This window comes from Bombina bombina, chromosome 4 (genome assembly GCF_027579735.1).
Source record: "Bombina bombina isolate aBomBom1 chromosome 4, aBomBom1.pri, whole genome shotgun sequence".
Taxonomy (NCBI): domain Eukaryota; kingdom Metazoa; phylum Chordata; class Amphibia; order Anura; family Bombinatoridae; genus Bombina; species Bombina bombina.
Genome location: NC_069502.1, coordinates 449,951,947 through 449,975,126, shown reverse-complemented (window position 1 = coordinate 449,975,126; position 23,180 = coordinate 449,951,947).

The following is a 23,180-nucleotide window of genomic DNA, read 5'->3' as shown; positions in this document are numbered from 1 at the left end:
TGTAATGTCCCTTTAAGCTTGCTGGATAGTTTAATATTAAACCTTCTTTTTCAGGTGCTTGGCATTTTGGATTGTGTGACCTTACTTCTTTAAAACTTGGACAGTTTTTTGGTTACTAAGGGGCCCATTTATCAAAGGGCTTGCGGACCTGATCCGACACTGCGGATCAGGTCCGCAAGACCTCGCTAAATGCGGAGAGCAATACGCTCTCCACATTTAACATTGCACCAGCAGCTCACAAGAGCTGCTGGTGCAACGCCGCCCCCTGCTGACTCGCGGCCAATCGGCCGCCAGCAGGGAGCTGTCAATCAACCCGATCGTATTCGATCGGGTTGATTTCCGGCGGTTCCTGTCCGCCTGCTCAGAGCAGGCGGACAGGGTTATGAAGCAGCGGTCTTTAGACCGCTGCTTCATAACTTGTGTTTCTGGCGAGTCTGAAGACTCGCCAGAAACACGGCCCTTCAAGCTCCATACGGAGCTTGATAAATGGGCCTGTTAGTGTTGAAAAAAATTACTTTTCTTAATCTCTTAGTATTGAAATAATTTGTTTAACCTACAGCAACAAATAGTGCACCAGCCTTTATGAAATTTTGGCGTGCAGATATATTTTGACTACCAGGTGCTTTTTTGTTGGATGAAAAATATTAACAGTGACAGGTGAGATATAGCAAAAGGCATTCAAAATGAAGTAAGATATAACAGCAGAGGTTTTTGGGAGTCATTGTCCCTGTCATGGTATCAAACTTATCCTTATGAAGTCACAAGGGGATTACTTTTATGTGTTTATGTACCGCGTATTCATGACAAAAAGTTATGTTGTTCTATAATTTCAGCCAAGGATTTAGAGTTTTTATGACATGTCATAAAGTAGAGGAGTGGTCACTCTATATGCCAACTCTGAAAGGGCCCTGACCAGCAATCTGATATCAGAGAAAAGTGCATATAACTTTGATTTCTGCAATATAATTTTGTCATTCTACATGGCAAGCTGTTCATGACAGTGTGTCTGGCCATTTTCTAATTCAATTTCCCTGGAGTTGAGGCTTTATTCTTTTAGGGTAAAGTTATAGGTTTTGAAATTTTCTCCTTTTTATTTTAAAAACTGTTTGCTGTGTAAATTGTTTGTTAACTCCTGCTTTTGTATATAAATGCACTGTGTCTCGTTTTTTTTTTTTGTTGCTCATAATAAATTGCCTTTGTCTAATTCTAATATTTGAACCACATTACTGAAAGAAACTGATAATATTATTTCTGTGGTTTTTTTATTCATTTTTGCTCAATTGTGTTTTGGGATTTTTAATTTGTTAGTCTGGGATTTCCTTTAGATTTCCCATATAAAAATCTTAGGTGGTGGCAGCAGAAATAGTTTAGTGTGGGTGGCATAAAAGGGGAGTTTGGGTATTTTTTTCTAAGTCACAGGCTTGCCTGGAATGGCTAGACTATGAGAAACTGGCCAAGGTGGAAAGGGTCTGTTACCCTTTCTGTGCCAAACAAGTAACTGGTACAGGGTTGGTTAAATCTGTACATCACAGTCCCATTTATCACTTTATTTGGTGCTTTAGCCTGGAAAGCAATGAGTACCTGCAGCGTTGTCCTGTATCATGTATATAGGAGGAAGTCAGACTACATATATATTATGCAAACACAAACTACTGTACATTACACGTACACACTAAACACAAAAATCTTGTGTTCACACACACATATGTACATTTTTCAATGGCTAATAACTTAGAAACATTATTATATTATATATATTATAAGCATGCAAATTCCTAAATTAAATGTCCCTACCCACATTATTCAAAAATATTTGATGGGGGTTAATTTTTAATTTTCATGCTTTTCATTGTCTGATCAGTAATATAAACTGTACCATTACATTTCTTTTTATAAAGTTGTTAGTATAATCTACTTTGGATGAACTCATGTGTCACTTAGTCCCAAAAATGGCTGCCCCCAGCACCTCCTCTTATCTGGCTAAAGTTTAAATCTCATCCTCCCTTCACTAATGTCAACTGGAGGCTCACCCATTACAAATGGAGTACTTGTAAACTATTTGCACTAGTTTGTAGATACTATAAAGGTCCTCTTCATGTTGGGTGCTCTGGATAAACACTGTAATCTTTGATTTCAAGTGTAGTGATAATGGCTCCCACAAAATAGGAATAATATCACTTCTGTTTTTTTTCTACCCCAGACTTTTATCACAGAAGGACATCAGGCTTTCCTAGAGCCACCAGATAATGACCTAGTACTTTAGAAAAGGTGAACTGAGCCATTCGGTCAACAGTGCACTAAATATAATTACCTTCACCACAGCATATTTACATTATTGTATATCAATTAAAAAGATATAATTATGTGATACACTTGGTTATTATTAACATAGTATTCAAATGCCAAGCTAAGTTAGTAAGGTTGTTCAGGGCTGACAGTACCACTTAATGGCCCATTCTATTTCTGGCATAATTACTACATTATCACAAGTTTACAACTACATTGTTATTGGTGAATCATTTATATTAAATATGTGTTAGGATGGGGGTGCAGAGCCTGGTCGTTCAGGGAGATGGCCGCATAACTTAATAGCTCCTAAGCCCCACTCCCAAACTGAACAACATACACCTAAGTGACCCTCCAAAACTGACAACAGAGGTGTCTGAAGGACCTGGATCACCCTGGACATAAAAGTGCTTTTTCCAAAACCGGAAGTGTGGCCCTACACGCTGTATGTCAGCAGCTCCTCAGCTATCACACATTACGAGCAGAGCACAGTGCTGTGACTCAAAAGGGGATAAAGTTTAAAGTCGCCCCTTAGCTGTTGCCTCCTTCTGCTCCACTTTCAGAGGGAGATCCATCACACAGGGTTCTGATTTAGTGCCCCATCGTCTGAACCGGCACCATACAGCCACAAGCAGGCTCCCTTGCTTAGAGGTCCCTGGAGGAACACAGAGGTGAGCTTTTTCTGTACTCACATAAGGGGATACACATAACACCTGCATTGGTATAATTTTGCCTATCCGGGGTATATGAGGCATAAGACCTGGGGCCCACACTAGCCAGAACCCTTAATCCAAACCCCAGCACACAGGTCACAATCCCACATGGGGAGCCCAGTCTTCTAACTTAATTAACACTCATGCTGCACTGTGGCCCAGACCGTGACAATCTGCGGGGACACACTGTTTTACTACTGCTCTCCCACCCAGCATTCCTTTGCTTTCAGCCAACAGAACCAGCCCTGACACACAGTGCCTCTGAATATTCCTGGTCGCAGAAATACTAAGACCAACAACATAAAGAGCACCAAATTAGTGCAGCAATTCCTCAAACAACAAGAGCCTGTTGCAAAATCCCCCAAAATGGCAGCCACCTCGGAACAGCAGCAACAAGAGAAAGAAACTATAAGTCCGCCGGCCTTCACGAAAGATGATCTGCAAAATCTATGCACAAAAGATTATATTAAAGACATCATAGGAGACGACAAAAACTGGTATGGGGAGCTTAAAAGAGACCTCTCTAAAATCACCCGAAGAGTCTCGGTCTTGGAGGAGAGCCACAATACGGTCAATAATGACATACAGCAAATCTCCAAAGTCGCATATGATCAGGAAGAAACTATACATCAACTGATGGAGAAAGTCGTATTTGAGTGTGTGCATTAAAAAATACAACAAGTAGCGCTGCAGATGCTAGATTAATGTGGATACTCAATACAATATGTTATTAATTAAGATTAAGAGGAAGATTTTCTATAAAACAAGCAAACATAAACAAAATACTATATCTAGTAATACTCTGCTTATTGTAATAAAGCTCCGTATAAAAAGTCTGTCAATATGGCAATAGTAAGGAGAGCCAAATGATAGTATATATAAAAAACCTGCAGATCCTCTTGTGAAGCGTTAATCCAAAATGTCAACAACTAGATAATATCAATCCAGTCAATACGGTCCGATGGAGATAGGTTAAAGGAAATCCTGCAGCTCCTCTTGTAAAGGGTAAATCCGAGATGCCCACAAGAAGAAAATCTATACAAAAAGGAGGAGAGAAGCACGGACAAGATTCAAATGCAAAGTATCGGTTTAATAGTTACACACGCAAAATAACAAACTCACAGGATATCTAATAAAAAACAGCACTTGGAATGCATGTGTCATCTTGAACTCCACAATAAGAGGATGAATCGGTACAGAGCATCCTGTGGCCGTTTATTCCGCAATCCGTAGCTCCCAACAAGAAGTTCCGTAGATATTTGTTTGGTAAAATATTCTACCGCTCGGGGAGAGTCTGCTCAGGGAAGTTAGGATGAACACGCCCATGGCCTGAACCAATAGAAACCTGTATGGAACTAAGGTCTAAGGTTGCCTCACAGGGACAAAAGGGATTGTGCAAATACTTCTACGCGTTTCGTCCTGATCGACAGGACTTTGTCAAGAATGCACATAGTTTCAATTGTGTTCCTTATAAAGGATTCATGGGTTACACCCCCATAAGTAAATAAATGTTATAGGGTGGTGATGAATTGATATCCTATATTATAAAAGACAAGTGTTTGTCTGAAGCCGTCATGCGCAGTACAGACAAACACTTGGCCTTAGATTCTATTCTCCCGCACCTCGGCATAGCTGACAGCTGACAGATTGGGAGCGCGAGGTACACAGCATACAAGCAGCTGTGAGATAGGGAACGCGAGCTACTCAACAGCTGTGAGGACTGCTGCGTGAGAAGCGGCAACACGCTCCCCAGACCTCACAGCTGTTTGTGGCCGACGGGAGCGTCGTGAGGGGCGTGGCCGGGCGTCGCGAGGGGCGTGACCGAGCGTTGCAAGGGGCGTGGCCGGGCGGGTGTTCCCGCGATGGGGCGTGGCCGGGCGGGGTCCCGCAAAGACAGAGCCAGAGAGGGAGCAGGAGGGGGGGTGCAGAGAGCCAAAGAGAAGGGGGGGGGGCAGAGAGCCAAAGAGAAGGGGGGGCAGAGAGCCAAAGAGAAGGGGGGGGCAGAGAGCCAAAGAGAAGGGGGGGCAGAGAGCCAAAGAGAAGGGGGTGCAGAGAGCCAAAGAGAAGGGGGGGGGGCAGAGAGCCAAAGAGAAGGGGGGGCAGAGAGCCAAAGAGAAGGGGGGGGCAGAGAGCCAAAGAGAAGGGGGGGGCAGAGAGCCAAAGAGAAGGGGGGGCAGAGAGCCAAAGAGAAGGGGGGGGGCAGAGAGCCAAAGAGAAGGGGGGGGCAGAGAGCCAAAGAGAAGGGGGGGGGCAGAGAGCCAAAGAGAAGGGGGGGCAGAGAGCCAAAGAGAAGGGGGGGGCAGAGAGCCAAAGAGAAGGGGGGGGCAGAGAGCCAAAGAGAAGGGGGGGCAGAGAGCCAAAGAGAAGGGGGGGGGCAGAGAGCCAAAGAGAAGGGGGGGCAGAGAGCCAAAGAGAAGTGGGGGGCAGAGAGCCAAAGAGAAGGCGGGAGGGCAGAGAGCCAAAGAGAAGGCGGGGGGGCAGAGAGCCAAAGAGAAGGGGGGGGAGAGCCAAAGAGGGGGGGAGAGAGCCAAAGAGGGGGGAGAGAACAAAAGAGGGGGAGAGAGCCAAAGAGGGGAGGGGAGAGCAAAAGAGTGGGGGGGAGAGCCAAAGGGGGGGGAGCCAAAGGGGAGGGGGGAGCCAAAGGGGAGGGGAGAGCCAAAGAGGGGGGAGAGAGAGAGCCAAAGAGGAGAGAGAGCCAAAGAGGGGGGGAGAGAGAGCCAAAGAGGGGGGAGAGAGAGCCAAAGAGGGGGGAGAGAAAGCCAAAGGGGGGGAGCCAAAGAGGGGAGAGAGAGAGCCAAAGAGGAGAGAGATCAAAAGAGGGGAGAGAGCCAAAGAGGGGGGGGGAGAGCCAAAGAGGGGGGGAGCCAAAGAGGGGGGGGGAGAGCCAAAGGGGGGGGAGCCAAAGAGGGGGGAGAGAGAGCAAAAGAAAGGATGGAGAGAGCCAAAGAGGGCAGAGAGAGAGCAAAAGAGGGGAGAGAGAGAGCAAAAGAGGGGAGAGAGAGAACAAAGGAGAGGGGGGAGAGAAAGCAAAAGAGAGGAGGGAAAGAAAGCAAAAGAGAGGGGGGAAGAGAGAGCAAAAGAAAGGGGGGAGAGAGCAAGGGGTGGGACCGCTATTCTGAAAAAAATGGCCCGTGTACACGGGCTTTAGTACTAGTATAATATAATGGAAAACAATGCAAACTAGAATTTATCAATTGGCAATACATTAATAAATGGTTAATGTAATATAAACATATAATGTATAAAATTCCTAATTTGCATAAAACACATGAACTAATAAATCGTGAAAGGTCCATTCAAAAAATACAAAAATATATATTCCCTACATAAATATTATATTAATAACTAACATTATTAAAATCGATTAAAAAGTGTATCAAAAATTGAGATTCCACTAAATACATTCATATACTTAAAACAATCTGTACCCATAATAATCATTGTATCAAAAATTGCTTAAACTTAATTTTATAGGAAAAACTTGAAGCCAACATCCTATATTATAAAAGACAAGTGTTTGTCTGAAGCCGTCATGCGCAGTACAGACAAACACTTGGCCTTAGATTCTATTCTCCCGCACCTCGGCATAGCTGACAGCTGACAGATTGGGAGCGCGAGGTACACAGCATACAAGCAGCTGTGAGATAGGGAGCGCGAGCTACTCAACAGCTGTGAGGTCTGCTGCGTGAGAAGCGGCAACGCGCTCCCCAGACCTCACAGCTGTTTGTGGCCGACGGGAGCGTCGCGAGGGGCGTGGTCGGGCGGGTGTTGCCGCGATGGGGCGTGGCCGGGCGGGGTCCCGCGAAGACAGAGCCAGAGAGGGAGCAGGAGGGGGGTGTGCAGAGAGCCAAAGAGAAGGGGGGGGCAGAGAGCCAAAGAGAAGGGGGGGGGCAGAGAGCCAAAGAGAAGGGGGGGCAGAGAGCCAAAGAGAAGGGGGGGGGGCAGAGAGCCAAAGAGAAGGGGGGGCAGAGAGCCAAAGAGAAGGGGGGGCAGAGAGCCAAAGAGAAGGGGGGGCAGAGAGCCAAAGAGAAGGGGGGGGCAGAGAGCCAAAGAGAAGGGGGGGCAGAGAGCCAAAGAGAAGGGGGGGCAGAGAGCCAAAGAGAAAGGGGGGCAGAGAGCCAAAGAGAAGGGGGGGCAGAGAGCCAAAGAGAAGGGGGGGCAGAAAGCCAAAGAGAAGGGGGGGGGGGCAGAGAGCCAAAGAGAAGGGGGGGGGCAGAGAGCCAAAGAGAAGGGGGGGCAGAGAGCCAAAGAGAAGGGGGGGGCAGAGAGCCAAAGAGAAGGGGGGGTCAAAGAGCCAAAGAGAAGGGGGGGGGCAGAGAGCCAAAGAGAAGGGGGGGGGCAGAGAGCCAAAGAGAAGGGGGGGGCAGAGAGCCAAAGAGAAGGGGGGGGCAGAGAGCCAAAGAGAAGGGGGGGGCAGAGAGCCAAAGAGAAGGGGGGGCAGAGAGCCAAAGAGAAGGGGGGGGCAGAGAGCCAAAGAGAAGGGGGGGGGCAGAGAGCCAAAGAGAAGGGGGGGGCAGAGAGCCAAAGAGAAGGGGGGGGCAGAGAGCCAAAGAGAAGGGGGGGGGCAGAGAGCCAAAGAGAAGGGGGGGCAGAGAGCCAAAGAGAAGAGGGGGGGCAGAGAGCCAAAGAGAAGGGGGGGGGCAGAGAGCCAAAGAGAAGGGGGGGGCAGAGAGCCAAAGAGAAGGCGGGGGGGGCAGAGAGCCAAAGAGAAGGCGGGGGGGCAGAGAGCCAAAGATAAGGGGGGGAGAGCCAAAGAGGGGGGAGAGCGCCAAAGAGGGGGGAGAGAACAAAAGAGGGGGGAGAGAGCCAAAGAGGGGAGGGGAGAGCAAAAGAGTGGGGGGGAGAGCCAAAGGGGGGGGAGCCAAAGGGGAGGGGGGAGCCAAAGGGGAGGGGAGAGCCAAAGAGGGGGGAGAGAGAGAGCCAAAGAGGAGAGAGAGCCAAAGAGGGGGGAGAGAGAGCCAAAGAGGGGGGAGAGAGAGCCAAAGAGGGGGGAGAGAAAGCCAAAAGGGGGAGCCAAAGAGGGGAGAGAGAGAGCCAAAGAGGAGAGAGAGCAAAAGAGGGGAGAGAGCCAAAGAGGGGGGGGGAGAGCCAAAGGGGGGGGGAGCCAAAGAGGGGGGGAGCCAAAGAGGGGGGAGAGAGAGCAAAAGAAAGGATGGAGAGAGCCAAAGAGGGCAGAGAGAGAGCAAAAGAGGGGAGAGAGAGAGCAAAAGAGGGGAGAGAGAGAACAAAGGAGAGGGGGGAGAGAAAGCAAAAGAGAGGAGGGAAAGAAAGCAAAAGAGAGGGGGGAAGAGAGAGCAAAAGAAAGGGGGGAGAGAGCAAGGGGTGGGACCGCTATTCTGAAAAAAATGGCCCGTGTACACGGGCTTTAGTACTAGTATAATATAATGGAAAACAATGCAAACTAGAATTTATCAATTGGCAATACATTAATAAATGGTTAATGTAATATAAACATATAATGTATAAAATTCCTAATTTGCATAAAACACATGAACTAATAAATCGTGAAAGGTCCATTCAAAAAATACAAAAATATATATTCCCTACATAAATATTATATTAATAACTAACATTATTAAAATCGATTAAAAAGTGTATCAAAAATTGAGATTCCACTAAATACATTCATATACTTAAAACAATCTGTACCCATAATAATCATTTTATCAAAAATTGCTTAAACTTAATTTTATAGGAAAAACTTGAAGCCAACATCCTATATTATAAAAGACAAGTGTTTGTCTGAAGCCGTCATGCGCAGTACAGACAAACACTTGGCCTTAGATTCTATTCTCCCGCACCTCGGCATAGCTGACAGCTGACAGATTGGGAGCGCGAGGTACACAGCATACAAGCAGCTGTGAGATAGGGAGCGCGAGCTACTCAACAGCTGTGAGGTCTGCTGCGTGAGAAGCGGCAACGCGCTCCCCAGACCTCACAGCTGTTTGTGGCCGACGGGAGCGTCGCGAGGGGCGTGGCCGGGCGTCGCGAGGGGCGTGGTCGGGCGGGTGTTGCCGTGATGGGGCGTGGCCGGGCGGGGTCCCGCGAAGACAGAGCCAGAGAGGGAGCAGGAGGGGGGTGTGCAGAGAGCCAAAGAGAAGGGGGGGGCAGAGAGCCAAAGAGAAGGGGGGGGCAGAGAGCCAAAGAGAAGGGGGGGGCAGAGAGCCAAAGAGAAGGGGGGGGCAGAGAGCCAAAGAGAAGGGGGGGGCAGAGAGCCAAAGAGAAGGGGGGGGGGCAGAGAGCCAAAGAGACGGGGGGGCAGAGAGCCAAAGAGAAGGGGGGGCAGAGAGCCAAAGAGAAGGGGGGGCAGAGAGCCAAAGAGAAGGGGGGGGCAGAGAGCCAAAGAGAAGGGGGGGGGCAGAGAGCCAAAGAGAAGGGGGGGCAGAGAGCCAAAGAGAAGGGGGGGCAGAGAGCCAAAGAGAAGGGGGGGGGCAAAGAGCCAAAGAGAAGGGGGGGGCAGAGAGCCAAAGAGAAGGGGGGGGCAGAGAGCCAAAGAGAAGGGGGGGGCAGAGAGCCAAAGAGAAGGGGGGGGCAGAGAGCCAAAGAGAAGGGGGGGCAGAGAGCCAAAGAGAAGGGGGGGGCAGAGAGCCAAAGAGAAGGGGGGGGGCAGAGAGCCAAAGAGAAGGGGGGGGGGCAGAGAGCCAAAGAGAAGGGGGGGAGCAGAGAGCCAAAGAGAAGGGGGGGGCAGAGAGCCAAAGAGAAGGGGGGGGCAGAGAGCCAAAGAGAAGGGGGGGGCAGAGAGCCAAAGAGAAGGCGGGGGGGCAGAGAGCCAAAGAGAAGGCGGGGGGGCAGAGAGCCAAAGAGAAGGGGGGGGAGAGAGCCAAAGAGGGGGGGGAGAGCGCCAAAGAAGGGGGAGAGAACAAAAGAGGGGGGAGAGAGCCAAAGAGGGGAGGGGAGAGCAAAAGAGTGGGGGGGAGAGCCAAAGAGGGGGGGAGCCAAAGGGGAGGGGGGAGCCAAAGGGGAGGGGAGAGCCAAAGAGGGGGGAGAGAGAGAGCCAAAGAGGAGAGAGAGCCAAAGAGGGGGGAGAGAGAGCCAAAGAGGGGGGAGAGAGAGCCAAAGAGGGGGGAGAGAAAGCCAAAGGGGGGGGAGCCAAAGAGGGGAGAGAGAGAGCCAAAGAGGAGAGAGAGCAAAAGAGGGGAGAGAGCCAAAGAGGGGGGGGAGAGCCAAAGAGGGGGGGAGCCAAAGAGGGGGGGGAGAGCCAAAGGGGGGGGGGGAGCCAAAGAGGGGGGAGAGAGAGCAAAAGAAAGGATGGAGAGAGCCAAAGAGGGCAGAGAGAGAGCAAAAGAGGGGAGAGAGAGAGCAAAAGAGGGGAGAGAGAGAACAAAGGAGAGGGGGGAGAGAAAGCAAAAGAGAGGAGGGAAAGAAAGCAAAAGAGAGGGGGGAAGAGAGAGCAAAAGAAAGGGGGGAGAGAGCAAGGGGTGGGACCGCTATTCTGAAAAAAATGGCCCGTGTACACGGGCTTTAGTACTAGTATAATATAATGGAAAACAATGCAAACTAGAATTTATCAATTGGCAATACATTAATAAATGGTTAATGTAATATAAACATATAATGTATAAAATTCCTAATTTGCATAAAACACATGAACTAATAAATTGTGAAAGGTCCATTCAAAAAATACAAAAATATATATTCCCTACATAAATATTATATTAATAACTAACATTATTAAAATCGATTAAAAAGTGTATCAAAAATTGAGATTCCACTAAATACATTCATATACTTAAAACAATCTGTACCCATAATAATCATTGTATCAAAAATTGCTTAAACTTAATTTTATAGGAAAAACTTGAAGCCAACACCTAATGGATTTACAAAAAGGCTTGAATGTCTAGATCAATGTTTAACGCCCTAGGCTCCAGGCAATCCAAAGTCTTGATCCAATAGGTTTCTCTCTGTCTAAGCCTATGGAGTCTATTGGTGCCCCATTTATGGGGGGCAACCCACTCTACAATTTAAATTTTGAGATCTGAGGGGTTCTGATTATGACACATTTTAAAATGATAGAAATACTGAGATTTTCAAATCCTGATTCAATATTCCTAATGTGTTCTCTAAGTCTATAATTTATTTTCCTTTATGTTCTACCAACGTAGATTTTACCACATTTACAGTTTAGTTGGTACACCACATAAGTGGTGTGACAAGTATACCTACTTCTGCACTTGAAGGATCTACTTCCATCAGAATTGGAAAAAGATGCATGATTATTATCTATACAGGGGCACATAATGCAATCTTTTTGTTTACATGGGTATAAACCCACAGAGGCACCACACCATTCAAATAGTGATCCTGATGTTATGGGTTGTCTAAGCTTAGTAGGAGCAATATAGTTTTTAATGTACTTTTTTTTCCTAAAGATTGTCTCTGGTCTGTCACCCAAAATATTGTTTAATACAGGATCAAGTTTAAGCACCTTCCAATGTTTTGTGATAATATTATTAATTTTATGGTGTTGATTATTATATCTAGTTATACACTTCAAATTATTTTCTTTTTGTTGTTTCCTTACAGAGATTTGGTTAAACTGTTTTTTATGAGCTGTGACCTATCCATATCTGCCACTTTATTACTTGCCTCCACAGGCAAGTTTAGATTGTATCTAAATATATCTATATATGTTTTTGGTTAAAATATTAGCCTCTTTATTAAAATCCTCTGTGTGTGTACAATTACGTCTAATTCTCTGATATTGACCTACTGGAATATTTCTTTTTTCCATTGTTTTAAATTACTACTTTTTGCGTTCAAAAGACTATTCCTATCTGTAGGCTTATGAAAGTTTTTTACACCTACCTTATTAGTGCTAATGTCATGATAAAGGGTCAAATCTAAAAAAGAAATTGATTCTGTAGAGCTCTCATAGGTAAATTTTAAATTATACAAATTATTATTCATATGTAATATAAATTTGTCAATTTCATCCTTGGGACCTTGCCACACTAATATAATATCATCAATAAATCTATAATATAAATATTATAATAAATCTGATTTATTCTTCCAGCCACATCCTCTTTTGGACCATCCAAAAATCAAGCAGAGGCCACTTTCAATTATTTATGAAACGCTTCTAAATGGGTTTAAGTTAGGGCAATTAGAAGACCTTTATAGTAAATGGGAAAATAGCATACCTATCTGTAGAGAAGATAAAGTCATACAAATTAGTTTGGGCACAATATACAAACTGGAGAATTCAATGGCAGGGAGGGAATCGCATTTTTGACTTATGCATCAGGATTATTTAACTCCCAATAGAGTCCGTAAGTGGAATAAAGAGGTGGAGAATAAGTGTATTAAATGCTCAAGAAACAATCCGGATCTGCTCCACTTGATATATGAAGGCCCTAAACAATCTCAACTGTGGTTGAAAGTGGGTTTTTGGCTTTCTAGTATTCTAAAATTAGATATTAAATTATCAGCAGTAAATGTTTTCTTCCTTACACATTCATCTCTATGGTAGGGAAATAATGGATTTGTGCATAAAGTGATAGTGAAAACAAGATCACTGATTTTTTTGTCTTGGATTGATAGGAAATCTCCAAATATTAATCAGCTTAAGAAAGCAATGATCAAAGAAGGTATTCTTGAAGCATATGACTATAAAAAGTTTTGCCCTTATAAGGCAGACAAATTTTTTAATGTTTGGGGTCCATTTATTAAATTTATGGGTATTGACTATATTAATCACATCAATCGGATTATTAGTATCCCCAAACCGTGAATGGAGAGGTGGGGAGAGGGGACTGAGAGGAAGTTTATATATTTTTTTTTTTTTTTCTCTTCTTCTAGCACATCCCTAAACACTCTGATAAATAACTCATTTAAGAAGTATCTCTTTGGTCAATGTTAGGACTAAGGAAAAATGTATTTTATTTAGGAAGGAATGACAGTGCTGCTAAATTGTTCTTTTTCTGATATGAAAGGCCTTCTTTTATTTTCTGAGATGTAAAGCAAGTATGTATTGGAATTTTGTACTGTTGATATAATTAAATAATAAAAATAAAATTAAAAAAAAAATTAAAAAAAAATCTATAATATTTGATGATATTATATATGTAGAGATTATTGTTCCAGATCATAGTGTCTTCAAATCTAGACATATAGAGATTGGCATACGATGGGGCAAAAGTAGTCCCCATCACTGTGCCTTGTACTTGTTTGTAATAGATTCCCTCAAATAAAAAATAATTATGACTAAGAATGAAATGAATAGCATCTAAAATGAATTGTATCTGAGATCTCAATAAATGACTCATATCTAGAAAATGCTTTGCCGCTGCTATTCCTTGTTCATGAGGTATGCTGGTATATAGAGCAGCGGCATCGCAAGTCACCCAAATAAAATCAGGATTCCAAGTAAGGCCCTCCATTTTATTTATGACATCTATTGTGTCTCTGAGATAGGCTCTAGTGGACATGACTAAAGGTTGCAAATAAAAGTCAATATATTTTGATAAATTCACACAATGAACCTATCCCAGAGACAATAGGCCTCCCTGGTGGATTGAGAGGGTCCTTATGGACCTTAGGTAGGTGATAAAAACTCACTATTTTTGGAGCAACTTCATATAAAAAAGTAAATTCATCCATATTAATAATATTTGAAGATTTGGCTTCAGATAAAAATATAAATAGTTCCTTTTTGTACTTCTCAGTAGGATTGAACGTTAGAGGGAAATAAGTATCAACATCCTTGAGAAGACGATAAGCTTCATTCAAATAATCTTTCCTATTTTGTACGACAATACCTCCTCCTTTGTCGGCAGCCCTAAATATAATATCAGTTGTGTCACTTAATGTTTTCAGGGCTATTCTTTCTTCCTTTGAAAGATTATCCCTGCAATAATGTGGCTGATGATGTGGTATTTTAGACAAGGACTCTATATCATGGCAGACTAGTCTATTAAATATTTTAGTATATTCACTTTGACTATGAATGGGGTAAAAAATAGATTTCCGTTTGAGAGAGAAATGTTGGATAGGAAAATCTTCATCGCCTGTATACATAGATAAACCTGATATATTGAAATTGACCTGATCATTCTCTGTGGATGAAGATTTTTCTAAGCTCTCTAGAGCATTTAGAATATCAAAATCATCATTATCTAGAGTTACTAATACTAAACTCTCAAAATTATCCCATGTGATGTGTTTGGTAAAATAGCGCTTCAAAGTTATTTTCCTTATGAAGCGCTAAATATCAATGTACAAATCAAAATAATTAGGAGCGTTAGTAGGGCCAAAACTGAGACCTTTGTTCAGTAGTTTTAATTCATGATCGGAAAAGGTTCTGTCAGAGAGATTAAATATCATTTTGATCCCTTGGTCTAATACAATCTTTCTCTGTTTCTTTTTCCTTGATTTAATCCCCCCTCTACTTCCTCTTGGTCTGTTACGTCTTTTCTGTTTTCTTGGATTTGATTAAATGTATTGTTGATATTCTTGCCTGAAACCTACCCCTTGTGGTTTGTAATGATGGTTTGTAATGATATGATTAGGGGGGGAACCCCTAAAAAATGTTGATTATCATTTCTATTGTATGTTTTATTAGGTAATCTTAGTGTAAAATGACGATTCTGGTTCTCTGATTTGGGTCTTGCTCCTTGTTGGCACCAACGTGGAGACTGGGGTTGTTGATTTAAACTAGAAAATCTATTTTCTGTAGTTACTACATGTCTTACAGGTTCTCCTTGGTATCCAGAAGCAATATGTACATTAGTGGGAACGTTCGTTTTGGGGGTATTCCATCCCTGATGTTTCCCTTTAGATTTGTTGTTACTACTTTTTTTATTTTTATTATTATTATTAGAGGTGTTATTCTGATTACCATATGACTTCTTATTTTTAAAGCCTTTCTTATAGTTAGAATATGTAGAGACCTGCTTCATATTTCCTTGTTCTAGTGGTACTGCTATAGGCTCACTGTCAGATGTATTATTAGGTGTAATTCCCAACAATGTGTTTTTCTTATATGAATAAACTTGATCTATTTTGAGATCTTCCAAATCTCTCTGTAATTTTTTTAATTTTGATGGATTTTAATTCATTAGAAAAGGTATCAACCCTTATTTGAATATTATTATTTAATTCTTTCCATTTTTGGATGTTTTCGAAGGGCTGGATCTTATTCACAATTAGATCTATTTCTGATTTGATGGATTCTAATTTATATTCTCTATATTTAATAAGTTATTGAATAAGTGCCCTTGAACAATTATGCAGAATTTGTTCCCATTCTAATTGATATTCTACTTCATCTAAGTTGAATGCTGGGAATTTAAAAATCCTCAGTCCCCTGGGAATAACATTATGGAGGATATAATTTTTCAAGAGCACTAAATCCTGCCATTCTTTGGCATCTTTCATCAAAAGTTTCTCTAGATCTCTAAATAACTGAATAGGGTCAGTACAATTTACATCTACTGAATTTCCCTCTAGTAGGTTAAATGAATGTTGCCTATTTATTATGGAATTATTATTACCAAACATATTATCTGATACATCTGCACAATCTTCCATAATAAATCTAGAACTTGCTGCTGCTACTTTAAGGATATATAGAAAGAAGTATGTGAGTGTGTGTATTAAAAAATACAACAAGTAGCTCTGCAGATGCTAGATTAATGTGGATACTCAATACAATGTTATTAATTAAGATTAAGAGCAGGGCCGGACTGGGAAATCAGACCGGCCCTGGAAATTTGTATAAACCGACCCAGCCACGCCCCCTCCAGCCCAGCCCAGTCCATATGATACAAATTCTGAAACTATAATGCTGCAGAGTATATTCACAGCTAACAGGTAATCAATGACGGTGCATGTCACACTACAGGCAATGCAATATAAATTATATGCATAATTTCAACTCAATTTCCCATAGTCTTACACTGAGCCTGTCAGACAGTCTGTGCTGCTGGTGGCTCTGACTGCCGCTGCGCTCCCAAGAAATACCTAAGAATATATAAAGATAGGGGCGGCTATCAGGGTTTTTCCCTGTTGTGTTTGCCATGTGCTGCTGGCAGCCATTTTACTCACCTCTCTTCCTGACTTGGTGCATTGTGGGGGATGCTGCTCACTTCCAGCACTTCCTTTTATGGCCAGACTGTTGTGCATCATCCATGTGAGACAGGATGCAGTCTCAGAATTGTGATGTCATCATTTATTATTTAAAGGGCCTCTGTTCAGTATGCTTTGCCTTTGCATTGTCTGAGACCTGTTTGTGAGAGTTCCTGTGTATTACCTGGTTGCCTGACATCCTTCCTGGTTCCTGATCCCTGGCTTGTTCCTGACTCTGCTGTTCTCCTTGTTCCTGATTCCGGCTCGTCTGACTATTCGCTTTGGCTCCTGACTCGGCTCGTCTGACTACCAGCTCTGGTTTTGACTCCTGGCTTGTTATTTGACTAATGGACATTTTATAATTTTTTGCTATTAATAAAGGTGTGATTATTTTTGCACTTCTCGTCTCAGTCTGATTCCTGGCACCCTGACATTACGCAAAGGCAATGACTCCTGATGCTGCTAATTATCCACCTTTACCTGCCATCATTTCCAGGATGGATGTACAGGATCACCGCTTGGATCAATTTGCACTAGTCCTGCAAACCCTGCTGACTCGCCCTGCACATTTGGACCAAAGTGTCCCGCATGTTATGGCTGCTCCTGTTTCCGCTGCTGCACCTTTGCCTACCAGGAGCATGTCCGGTTCTGCACCTCTACCTCAGTGATATGGAGGCGATCCTATTCAGTGCAGAGGGTTTTTGAACCAGGTGGGCATTTACTTTGAGATGTTACCTCAGGCGTTTCCCTCTGACAGAGCTAAGGTGGGATTTCTCATCTCGTTACTCTCTGACACAGCTCTTGCCTGGGCTAATCCCTTGTGGTAGACTAATAAACCTGTGATTTCAAATTACCCTGAATTTGTGGCCTCCTTTCGAAGGGTATTTGATGTTCCGGCTCGCTCCTCCTCTGCTGCTAAACGACTCATGTCCATTCAGCAAGGTACAAGATCTGTTGCTCAGTATGCTATTGAGTTCCATACGCTTGCCGCAGAGGTAGGATGGAACAATGAAGCCCTTGTTGCCGCCTTCTTTCATGGGCTCTCTGATGCGATTAAAGACGAAGTTGCTGCCAGAGATTTACCAGAGGATCTCGAGGCATTGGTGTCTTTTTTGATCCTAATTGACATCAGACTCAGAGAGAGGCCCTCTTTCAATGAGTGCTTGCGGAAGTCTCCTGTTCCGTTGTCTCCTACGTGTTCGTTCCCACCCATGCCTCCCTTTCCTCCCATGCCTCCTGGTCCCGAGTCACCAGGTACTGTTGAGCCGATGCAGTTGGGATTCACGCGTCTCTCCGCGGCGGAGAGGGCCTTTAGGAGGAGGGAGGGGCTCTTCCTCTATTGTGGGTTACAGGGCCACCTTTTGAAGTCTTGTCCTACACGGCCGGGAAACGCTCACACCTAAGGTCCTGTTGGGGGCAGACCTTGGGTGGTTTATCCGTGTCCCCGGAACCGCTTAAGGAGAAACCTTTGGTCACGTTTGTCCTTTCCTGGGTGAACTCCTCCATAGTCACTCAGGCTCTTGTTGACTTCGGTTCTGCTGGCTATTTCATTGACAGTGCTTTTGTATCGAAGCACTCCATTCCTGTTTTGCCTCGGTCCATTCCGCTTGCTATTGAGGCCATTGATGGCAGGCCCCTTCAGCCTGCACTCGTTACTCACGAAACTGCTCCGTTGTCCATGGCTGTTGGGGCTCTCCATTTTGAAACCCTCCCATTCGAGGTGATACTCTCCGCATTTTCCAGTTGTTCTGGGTTATCCCTGGCTCTAAAAGCACAATCCCAGTCTCGACTGGCGCAGGTCCGAAATTTTGTTGTGGTCCCCGCAATGTATTTCCACTTGTCTTCGGAAACCAGTTAAAGTCTTGTGCACTTCTTCGGTATCTCAATTGCCAGAGGAGTACCGAGAGTTCCGAGACATGTTTGACAAGGTGCATGCCGGTACGTTGCCTCCTCACCGGTCATACGATTGTGCCATAGACCTGCAACCTGGAGCCATTCCTCCTCGGGGCCGGGTGTACCCTCTGTATGTTGCCGATGCTCTGTTGCGGGGGATCATCCGCAAATCCTGCTCTCCTGCAGGGGCTGGCTTCTTCTTTGTGAAGAAAAAGGGTGGCGAGTTAAGACCATGTATCGATTATAGGGGTCTTAATTGTCTTACCATTAAGAATGCTTACCCTATTCCACTCATTACGGAACTCTTTGACCGCCTCAAGGGAGCTACGGTCTTTACTAAACTTGATTTGAGAGGAGCGTACAATCTCGTTAGGATAAAGGAAGGTCACGAATGGAAAACAGCATTTAACACCAGGAGCGGGCATTATGAGTATCTTGTAATGCCCTTTGGCCTATGTAATGCTCCTGCTGTTTTTCAGGAATTTATTAATGATTTCCAATGAGATATGTTGCAACAGTGTGTTGTGGTGTACTTAGACAACATCCTCATACACTCACCAACACTTGAGGCTCATCGTTCTGATGTTACACGGGTTCTTCAGAGACTACGAGAGAATGGCCTGTTTTGTAAACTTGAGAAATGTGAGTTCCATCAGACTCAAGTAACATTACTAGGTTATGTTATCTCCATTGCAGGGTTCTCCATGGATCCTGACAAGTTATCTGCAGTTCTGCAGTGGCCTCGCCCAGTTGGTCTTAGGTCTATTCAACGTTTTTTTGGGGTTCGCCAATTACTATAGAAAGTTTATTAAAAACTTTTCTTCCTTGGTCAAACCTATCACAGACATGACTCGTAAAGAGAATGATCCACTCCATTGGTCACCTACTGCCATTGAGGCCTTTGATAGTCTTAAGACTGCCTTTGCTGCTGCTCCAGTTCTGGCTCATCCTAACCCTGTCCTGCCTTTCGTTCTTGAGGTCGATGCGTCTGAGACTGGAGTAGGTGCCCTCTTGTCTCAACGTCCTACGCCTGACGGTTCCTTGCATCCGTGTGGTTTCTTCTCTAAGAAATTGTCTCCAGCGGAGTGCAATTATGAAATTGTCGACAGGGAATTACTGGCCATAATTTTGGCACTCAAGGAATGGAGGCATCTTCTCAAGGGTACTAGCGTGCCAGTGCTCATTCTTATTGACCACAAGAATTTAACTTATCTATCTGAAGCAAAACGTTTGTCGTCCCGACAGGCCAGATGGGCGCTATTTTTGTCTCGATTTAATTATGTGGTCTCCTACCTGCCTGGTAGTAAGAATGTTAGGGCTGATGCCCTCTTTCAACAATTTTCGCCTCTGTCCAAGGAGGAGTCTGTACCTACTCCTGTTATACCTCCTGACCATATTTTGGCTACCATACGTACTAATTTGACTTCTCCCTTGGGGGAGGAGATCCTGGCTGCACAAACAAATGTGGTAAGTGTTTTGTTCCTGAGAATCTTCTAACTACACTTTTGCACACTTACCACTATCCAGGCAAGAACCAAATGATTTGGTCTGTCACTTGACAATTCTGGTGGCCAGGTCTTCGTTCTGATGTTGCTGCGTATGTTGCCTCCTGCTCAGTTTATGCACAGAATAAGACTCCTCGACGTCTTCCTGTGGGTCTTCTTCAACCTATTGCTAATGGTGAGCGTCCTTGGACACATCTTTCCATGGACTTCATTGTCGAGCTCCCTGTTTCCAATGGCAATACTGTTATCCTTATGGTGGTTGACCGTTTTTCCCTTGATGAAGCTACCTACCGCTCAGGAGCTTGCTTCATTTTTTGCCTGGGAGGTCTTCCGTTTACATGGGTTACCCAAGGAGATAGTGTCGGACCGGGGTAGCCAGTTTGTCTCCAGATTTTGGCGTTCCTTTTGTGCTCAAATGGGGATCCAGCTTTCCTTCTCCTCAGCATATCACCCTCATCCAATGTGGCTGCAGAACGGTCTAATCAAGCTCTGGAACAGTTCCTCCTTTGCTATGTCTCAGTTCACCACAATAATTGGTCTGAACTGTTACCTTGGGCAGAGTTTGCTCCTAATAGTGCTATTAATGCTTCCTCCAAGTTATCCCCGTTCATGGCGAATTATGGGTTTCAACCATCCTTGTTGCCCGATTCATTCATGTCTCAGGGTATTCCGGCTTTGGAGGAGCATCTCCGGCAACTCCGTTCCTCATGGGTGCAGATTCAGGATTGCCTTCATCGTTCTATGCAGCGCCAAAAGATCCAGGCTGATCGTAGGCGTCTGCCCGCACCTTCCTACCAGGTTGGTGAGACAGTTTGGCTGTCCTCCCGCAACTTGAACCTTCGTGTTCCTTCCAATAAATTGGCTCCCCATTATGTTGGTCCTTTTCGAATACTCCGATGGGCTAATCCTGTGGCCTACTCTCTTGACCTTCCTCCTGCTATGCGCATCTCCAATGTTTTTCATGTCTCCCTCTTGAAACCATTGGTTTGTAATCGGTTTACCACTGTGTTGCCTCGTCCCCGTCCTATCTTTGTTGACAACCATGAGGAGTATGAGGTCAGCAGCATTATTGACTCTCGTATGTCCAGGGGCCGTGTACAGTATTTGGTTCACTGGAGGGGCTACGGTCCGGAGGAGCGTTCTTGGGTTCCCTCCTCTGATGTTCATGCTCTCACCCTCCTCCGTGCCTTCCATGCTCGTTTCCCCAATAAGCCTTTTGTCCTCCCGCGGGGATTGGTCGTTGAGGGGAGGGTACTGTCAGGGTTTTTCCCTGTTGTGTTTGCCATGTGCTGCTGGCAGCCATTTTACTCACCTCTCTTCCTGACTTGGTGCATTGTGGGGGATGCTGCTCACTTCCAGCACTTCCTTTTATGGCCAGACTGTTGTGCATCATCCATGTGAGACAGGATGCAGTCTCAGAATTGTGATGTCATCATTTATTATTTAAAGGGCCTCTGTTCAGTATGCTTTGCCTTTGCATTGTCTGAGACCTGTTTGTGAGAGTTCCTGTGTATTACCTGGCTGCCTGATGTCCTTCCTGGTTCCTGATCCCTGGCTTGTTCCTAACTCTGCTGTTCTCCTTGTTCCTGATTCCGGCTCATCTGACTATTCGCTTTGGCTCCTGACTCAGCTCGTCTGACTACCAGCTCTGGTTTTGACTCCTGGCTTGTTATTTGACTAATGGACATTTTATAATTTTTTGCTATTAATAAAGGTGTGATTATTTTTGCACTTCTCGTCTCAGTCTGATTCCTGGCACCCTGACAGCGGCAGTGGATATGTATAACCCGATCAGTGCACAGTTATCTCTGCGATATGTGGCTCTGGATTATGCAGGGACCTATTAATGCCTTAGCCCAGCATGTAATATTAGTCTAATCATCCGGCTGCTCTCTCCCCGGCCCTCACAGGAGCTGAAATGATCTCATCATACGTCTGTACTTAGGGGCCTTCCCTCTGTGCTGTGTGTACTTTGCACACTTCCATACTGATTACCCCGGGAATTCCCAGCACAGTGCACACATTTCTACAGTTCTTTAATATCATTATAGTACAATAAGTATCAGAAAAACGAACCAATAAAAACAGCTGGACAAATAGGAAATTTTAAAGAGCCATAACAGCCGAAAACTTACATGATCAAATTTGTTAGAGTGTTTACTACGTGCCAAAAGACTGTCCATACATATTGAGTGAAGTGATGTCATAACCCCGCCTGTAAAGTGTGATGTCGATCCTCCATACTAAACCGAGTGGTGATGATGAGCAACTAACTAACCTATCATATGCGGTGCCTCCCCTATTATGAGTGTTTGACGACTAGGCTTGCGAATCTATCACTAAACAACTGTAATAATCCAACAATGTGATGCCATTATAATAGATTTGGATATTATCATGGCATCACATTGTAGGATTATTACAGTTGTTTAGTGATAGATTCGCCAGCCTAGTCATCAAACGCTCGTAATAGGGGAGGCACTGCATATGATAGGTTAGTTAGTTGCTCATCATCACCACTCAGTTTAGTACGGAGGATCGACATCACACTTTAGAGGCGGGGTTATGACATCACTTCACTCCATATGTATGGACGGTCCTTTGGCACGTAGTAAACACTGATCGGGTTATACATATCCACTGCCACCACTATCTTTATATATTCTTAGGTATTTATGGTTTAAGCCATCGCATCACTTGCACATTTATAACAATTTTGATATGGGATACGACCCTCACACAACTTTGCTAAGTTGCTCTCTCTCAGTCTCCACTGCAGCTGAGCAGCCTCTGCCAGCCGGCGGCCCACTGGGATTTTTCCCGGTATCCCAGGGCCCAATCCGGCCCTGATTAAGAGGAAGATTTTTTATAAAACAAGCAAACATAAACAAAATACTATATCTAGTAATACTCTGCTTATTGTAACAAAGCTCCGTATATAAAGTCTATCAATATGGCAATAGTAAGGAGAGCCAAATGATAGTATATATCAAAAACCTGCAGATCCTCTTGTGAAGCGTTAATCCAAAATGTCAAGGAAAGTCGAGGACCTGAACAATAGAGGAAGGCGTAACAACCCGCGCATACGTGGGATCCCAGAGTCAATCCAGCCAAACTCCATTGAAGGATACCTCCAGGACTTGTTCAGAACCCTTAAAGGTCCAAAAAGCACAACTGACATATGCATTGAAAGAGCCCACAGGGTTTTAAGAGCAAACCCCCCCCCCCAAAGGTGCCCCCTCGGGACATAATTGTAAAGCTATTGGACTATAAGGACAGAGAAGAAATCTTGAGACTGGCCAGACAAAAACAAAAACTCACACACACTGGAATCCATATCCTTATATTCACTGATCTCAGCCCAGCAACACTGCAGAAGAGGAGGGAGCTGGGCTTCATCACTACAGTTCTAAGGGAGCAGCAGATCACATACCGGTGGGGATTCTCGGTCAGCATTACCGCCTCCAGGGGAGACATGACAGCCACCCTCAAATCTTTGGAGGACCTGCCAAGGTTTACCAAAACTCTCCAACTCAACAGCATTCACCCAGAGGACCGACAATTCCCCCCCAGAGACATCCAGAGGACAAATAACCTCTGCAAGTCTAAGACTTCATTTCACATCTAATCCTATGGACCAGGTCCTGATGCCCACCAGAACCGCAGCATCTCCCACCTCGGACTGAACTTTTCTCCCAGCCATGGCGGCTAC